This window comes from Coloeus monedula (assembly GCF_965178545.1).
Source record: "Coloeus monedula genome assembly, chromosome: 4".
Lineage (NCBI taxonomy): Eukaryota > Metazoa > Chordata > Aves > Passeriformes > Corvidae > Coloeus > Coloeus monedula.
In genome coordinates, this window is record NC_138784.1 from 63,210,319 (window position 1) to 63,217,993 (window position 7,675).

Sequence of the window (7,675 nt, forward strand, 5' to 3'; positions counted from 1 at the left end):
GAAAATGCATTGGAATTGCCTGCTGGGCAGGGAGTGTTGAATTAACACCTCTGGTTTGGGCAGGTGTCAGAGTTTTGCTGTCCTGTGTCAGGAAGGTGTATTTGAAGGGTGTTGGAGAAGCTTGCAGTAGCTGGAGTAAGAGAGTGGTGGGGAAAAAGGTTTTTAAATCATAGGAAATCAGGTTCTGGTTATTATGTAATTTGTTTATGACAGTGTTCTTGTGATTAGTTATTTCTGCAAGTATTTCTACCCACCCCATTGAATTTACTTAGTGAACATATGCAAAATCTCAATATTTTAACAATTAAAAAATATAATCCAAATTTATCTTAATAAATATTACTAAATGTGAAAATTAGTGTGGGAAGGAAGCTGGAAAGGGTACTTCCATCTTATTTAAATTGTGTAGCTGGTTAAATTTTTCCTAAAATCACCATAAATACTAATGAGAATTGTCATTAAGAAAAAACACTCCTGGACAGCCTTGTTATTTCATTTCCTGCTGTGGATTTACCATGTGCTGGAGAGGGAGCTATGCTGCTGTGAAGATTTTTCTTGTGCTGTGCTGCTTTGGAAAATGGCTTTTGTGTTCTGCAAACCTGGAACTTGTGTCTGTGTGACTGTATTTGTGACTCACTGCCACGCTGTGGTGGAATGGCTGTAGAAAGCAAAGCTTATGGAAATCTCATCACTGTGGTTTTAAAACTGGAACTTTAAGCAAGAATTAGGTATTCCTATACTGCTTTATTTTGGTCTTTAGACTACAGGTCTATCTGCGTATCTTAACTGCAGTGATCAGGAGTGTGGATATGGCTTTGAAGATGTGGTGTTTCAGGACAGCAATATGTGTTCTGGTCCACCAGGGTTATAATTTCAAAGAGCCGTGGTTATGAATTCTATGCTGTTCTTTAGTTTGTGTGGTATTATTTAACAATGCATTAAGAAGTGACTAGTGTGAGTGAAGCTAATATTGTGTTATTTAGTTTTTTGAACACCATTAGGGTGATGTAACTGCCTTAGACGTGACATTTTGCACTTGTGCTGAGGTGAAAAGTATGGAGTGGGCAGAAATGGTTGAAAGGCTTTGTATTCAGTTGTGTGAGAAGAGCAATCAAAGTGCTAGTTAATCTTACTATATCAAGTTAAAACACCAAAAACTACAATGGGACGCAGCTTAATTTTAATACCAGAAGAACAGGGAGAGAAAGCTAATTTACTTTAAATAAATTAGATCACTAAGGAGGCTGCTTGGGAATTATTTAAAAAAAAAGTAATCAGAGAAATTGGCATATTTAGTTTTTCTGGGTCAGATTTGGGGAATGAAGTTTTAAACCAAGCATTAGGGCATTTATTCATATTTGTGGAGGCTTCCAAGGAAATATAAACCCAAAGCAAGTATGAATACTAAGCTATTTATTTAGACACTGATGGGAGAAAAAAAAATCTGACTTGTAAACAAAAACTGTACAGTAGCTGATAGCAGGCTGAAACATGAGTAATTAAAATGCTAAGTCAATGTGGATTGTTCTAGCATGAGCCAGTGTGAATTTCCTTCAATATTTGAGTGTGCTGCTGCTGGTGATGAACTGAAATCAAGACCTTTGGTAATTTAATAAATCCATATAAGGAGATGAATATGATTAGATTTTTATAGTCTCAGTCTTGTACTGATTTTTAGCTACTTGCAGCAATACATGTATTTGAATCAAGTGTTCTTGAATCATTATTTGAAAGCCATCCATAAACCAGACAATTTTGTTTTGCATGAGGCCTACATTTAATTTTGTTTTGGGCTCTACGTGTTGTTAATTTTTGATGTTACTTGTAGCACATTTGATATTCTAAATTTAACAAACTGGGTTTCTTTGTAATAACTTAACGCTAGGTAAATTCAAAGCCTTTAGCAAAGGTCACATAGGAATATAACCTCAAGATTCATGAAAGCTTCAAGCTTCTCCTTTAAGTGGCATGCCAGAGGTCACTTGGAAAAACATCTTTTAGGCAGACAAAGGAGACCTTTGATTCACATCTCAGACATCAGCTGATGGGGCTCTCCAAACAAATTGTTCGTTTATGTGCATGTCATTTACAGTTATTAAATTACCAAATGAAAGTTAAATACTGTCTTAGGCACTCAGAATATTTGTACAGTCAGATGCTCCATCAAAGCAGGAATTACTTGTCAGATCTAAAGCAGATCAAAAATAAGAGGGTGGGTTCAACACTTGTGATGTTTTAAACAGAACAAATGTTATTTATTTTTTTATGCCTTCAAGTGATAGATCTGTGTATTGCAGAGTTTCCAAAGTAGAATTGTTTGTCAGACTTATTTGTGGATTGACAAAGCTTTTTTTTATCTTCTGCTATATGTGTTTTAGAAATTATTTGCTCATTTTGCCTACTCTTGATAGTTAGAGATGACTGAAGATGTTAGTTCTGCTGTATAGTAATATTTTTACATTAACTGTATAGTTATAAACCTGAAGCCCTAATACATCATAGGAGAAAGCAAGCATTTCCAGTGCCTTGATAAGAAAATAACTAATAATAGCCTGTAAGTAAAGGGAAAAGATAAATTCCTATAAATGTTCTCAGGGTGTTTAAATTTGGAGCAGTATTTGATTTTTAGTCTGCCTTGCAAGGGAAAAATTTTGATTTGAACCTCATTACTTCAAAGTTTTTATCTGAAGGATTTCCCTGCTGGCATTGATTTCAGCTTTCAGAACACAGGCTGCTGGTATAAGGAAGAGGCATTTGTACAGGGACTGCCAGGCAGGGTCATCCTAGAGCACAATGCACAGGGTTGCAGAGACACATTGAGCTATCATATTGTACATACGTTTCTTGTTGTAACATTGAGAGTGATGTCTTTTTTTTGTTTCATTTTTTTCCTATACCTGTATTTCATTTTGCAGGAGTTTAAAGCTGATGTAGTGACTTACCTTTCAGATAATGGGAAGCTCTGTAATTGTTTTCTGTAAATAATACTGAACATTGTGATAGCTCACCATATGCCAGCTCTCCAACAGAGAAAAAGACTTTGCATTCTCTAAAATTGCCCTCTTAGTAGGTTTTATATTCTTTCATTTGCCTCCTTCTTGAAAGAAATTATGGGCTGAAGGCTCTTGAAGCCTGTTGGACATTTCTCACTCAGGGTAACTCATGAACTCCCTCATCAGTATCAGCACTTCCGAATTTTGAGATGTGCCCTTCCCGCAGGACAAAATACCTCAAGCACAAACCCAAGTCTGGGGATGGCTTGTGATATCTTAGTTCACAAAGAATGACAATTTTTCTACATTATTGTATTCCTTGACTGTAATGATTAAATATACAATAGTCAATTTATTTTTAAGTAATTAGAGGAAGTATTGCTTTGAAAATGAATTCCCTTAAATGTGGCCTTCCATGCTTTGATTGATGATCTACAAATATTAATGCATTATCCTGTGAAACCCTGTATCACTAGGTTTCAGAAGTTATATTTCTGCCTTTTTACTTACCTTCTTTATTTTTAATAGGATGTAGATTAAATGCACTGGTCAGTTAAGACCTCATTGAAGAGGCAGGACCTTCTGAGATTCAGGGTTGTATGCAGACTATGTGAATGTAAAGCCATTAGAATCTACATAAACCTTTTGACATAAATGTTGCAGATGTCCCTAACACTGATATCTCTGGCAGCTGCACTGAAGACTCAGTGGTTTGAGTAATTTCATTCTATGTCATTTTTTTTGCTTCTAGATCTGTTCTCCTTGAACTTGTTTTAATTGATTGTCTTGATGGTAGAAAAGCAAGGACCTTGAACTGGTTTGTCCTGATGATACACACTCATCCATGTGTTGATGACTATTACAACTTGAAGTCTTCAGGGGCTCTTCTCAGTGAGCAGGTAGTGCTTATGACGGTGACAGTGCTATGAGATTGTTACATTTAATTAGCATAATTTGACTTAAAATAGGACTTTCTGCTCAAGAATGAGAAGAGAAGCAATCAATAGACAAAAAATTTTTGATCTTCGTTTATTAGATGGTATTTTTTTCTAGAAAATCATTAGGTGTATGACCTTTGGGTTGTTTTTTCTTTTTTTAAATAGGTATAGGTAAAGTTGTTTAACCTTTCTCTTGCATGATTTGGCTAGCCACATAGTTAGAAATTCTGCATGCCAAATTTGTCCTTGAAGTGATGCTTAGCACCTTCTTTGACAGAGGAGTTTATTTTAACATTGGATGTTGAGAGTAGATTCAGAGTGAAGGTTGGAGTGGGTGAAGGCTACTTTGATCTCTGTAGTTATTGAAGAATCTGGGAAAGAGACCCGTGATCATCTTTTGGAGAACTAGGTGAATAATTTAGCATCTTTTGTGGTTTGGGTTCAGCTGTAGAGAGGAAATGTTGACTGGTCATGCGACTGTTGATAATTACTAGCTGCCAGTGACACTGTGCAGTTGCCTACTTCATCATACAGAAGTGTGTGATTCAAGAAAAGCATTAGAATATAAATGAATGGTAGCAGTTTCTCCATATTGCTGCATACTTAGAGGCAAAAAGCAGATAGACACAGTGTTAAATGTATGCACCGTTGTTTTAAGGGTTAAATAATACTGAGATCCTACTATTCAGGCATATAATTAAGTGAATACAGAATTCAGCAGAGATTGAAAGAAATGCACATTTATTGAAGAAATCAATGTGTAGTCATTTTGTCATCTAGTGAAGTCGTAAAACCAGTAACAGGAAGGTATTTTAAAGTACATGGTTCTAGAAGACACAGTCATTTAATTCATAGTATTTTCATATTCCTGCTCTCAGAGGCATTGCAGCAAGATTATTACCAATCCCTTCTCCTTCAAATTTTGCATAACATTAATTCCATATGTTAAAGAACACTGTGCTGCTAAAGATACCGTATTGCAGATGAAATTGTGTTAGACTGCCAGTTCATTCCACGTGAAGCTAGTATGGAATCATGAAAACTCTTAGAACAATTAAGAAAAACCCCAAAATCCCTGAAAAACCCCTGGAGTGTGTGATGATGTGCTGTGACTTAAGATACAAAATGCGGAAGAGCATCTTAATTGAGGCTGGGAGCAGTATATCTATATACTAAAAGGCAGCTTCTCAAGTGGGTAGAATTTATGTGAGAGAGGAAATAAGTATGCCTTATCTACCAGCTTGATCACTGCAGGATCATCCCCTTGAGTCCTTCCAAGAAGCATGCACAGTGAATTCTTTTGACTGAAGTATCCTTTTAAGATTCTTCATCAACATTTGCTGCTAAGCTGATCCTGATTATTTTTTTCCGTGTTTTCTACATTTGCCCACTGTGTTCCTCCCTCATGTGCAAATCTGATTGCATCATCTGTCTCTTCATATCTGTCAGCATTGTAAGCCTTCCCCACTCATTCCTTATCTCCTGTAGATGCTCCATTCTTCTTCCCATGGTATTCCTGTCCTATAAATACCCTTCATCACCAACATTTGTAGCTGCTGCACTCACCTTTTTCAACATCCTTAGCCCTTTCTGCCATCCTAGCTATAAGGAGTTGAGGGATGATGGATATGGTTGGCAATTGCATTACTCTAATGATAAATGTTGCCTGTGTAGATGCACTTAAAAATGCTTTTATCTCACCATGCTTGCCTTCTCTTCCCCCATGGTATACTCCTTGTATTCTTAGCCCATAAGCTCTTGGTTCAGGGAATCAGTCTTGTCTCTAGGTTTTTATATGGAACAGTATGTTCTAACCCTAACTGAGGGTAATATAATGTAAACTCTTATAAGAATACTTCATTATTATGTAAGATGTTTTGGCTGGTGTAAATGGGATCCTCAGTGTTTGCTTTGAATTGTGTTTGATGGCAGTGTTGGAGCTAAAATATGAAAAACTGCAGTCTTAGTAGGCTTTAAAGTCTGTCACAAATGCTCCATGGCTATAATGCTGAAGGAGATAAAAATAAGGACTTAGCATGAAAATGTATCTTAAAAAGGCTTTAATACTATAATGTAGGTAAGTATTTGGAGCGCACTTATCCTACCATTTCTTTGTGAAGGTACAGAAAGTACTTACTAATGTGTGAAGAAAAACAAAGTGATTTTAATTGGAAAGTACTATAATAGTCCTCAAAAGGGAAACATGTCTGGCATCTTCCTCACAGTTGACACTCTCCAGAATCACTGGAAAAATGTGCATTTTGGATTTTGAATGAATTTACACTACAGTGTTGTGTCAATAAAACACAAATGTATCCTGGTACTTATTGGGCATGACCGTGGCTTTTTGAGGAACTGTGTGCAGTACAGCTGTCTCTGAGATGAAAGGAAAGCGGTGCTTCAAGAACATAAACCAGCGCCAAGTGTCCTCTGCAGCGTTTTGCTCACAAAGAGAGAGAAGGCAGTATTATAATCAGTCTGCCTTGAGGAATGCCGCAGGAAAAAGATGACTAATGATTTTTTTTTTTTTAAACAGTAAGGCAAACTGCAAAAGAACAGGGATTACTAGAGGGATTTAAACGTGGACTGTAATAAAATATTGATTTCAGCGCCTTTTCCTCTCTGCCACACTAATGAAAGTTTTCACTGTACTTTGTCAAAATGGGTCTTACAGGGCAGAACTCAGGTCAGTGATGAACATGTCCTCCTCTTCCAGAGAGCCAGTCTAGCTCTGTGGGTATAGCAAGACTGAAATGGTTCTTGTCTCAGCATTGGAAACCTGTGGTGAAACCTGCTGTGAGCTCTATACATGGAAAACACTGAACTGACCGACAGGGTCAGGCAAATTGAAGTGAATATTACTTAATCAGGAGCAGTATTTCAGGTAGCTGTGGGATATATAGCTTTGTGTTTAAAAATGGAAAACACAGCTATTCACCATGCTTGTTTTCCTCATTCATACATAACAATTTACATATTCTTTTCATATTCAGTAGAAGGTTGCTACTTTTTGAGTCAGTCACAACAATGCCACCACATAACAAAACTATTTGAGAAAATGAACAATATAAAGGAGACTAGTAGTTTAAAATATGTTTTCTCTGAGCACATTCTCTCTGGGTAGATCTTAGGAGGTTAACACACAGCTTAAAATATATAGATAGTCTATTTGGTATACAAAAATAGTCTTAAGAACAAGGTAAAAAAAAAGAGGAGTCCTTGACATGATTCAAGACCACGTACTCACAATGAAGTTAGGAAAGAATGAAGTAAGGAAAGGAGTAAAGGCCTGCCAGAGGGCTTAAACTGGGATTGTGACTAATGATACCACTTGTGAGTAAATACATGCAGATCACAGGTTTGCTTTTGGAATGTGTTAGCAGCTAATGATATGCAGGATTTTATCTCTGATAGTAACCCCCTAAGTGCAGTTACATTTTGGTCTTATACTTGTGCCAGTTTTAGCATCACCAAAACCTCCTTAACTGGCAAAGAGAGACAAATCTTGGCTGTAAAGTTTGAAAAACTTAAGGCAAAATTTGTGAAATTAGCAGCAGTCTTGAATATTTGATTGTTGCGGCTGTCCAAGGGCAAGAGGGAGGAGGCAAAAATAGGCTCTGCCCCAGTGGCACATACACCAGTGCTATACAAGGAGGGCCAAATTATCAAGTCAGGCATTTCTGGTGTTTTGTAATGACTTAAGTGACTTGCAATGACTGAAAATCCCACACCTGTGTGAATCCT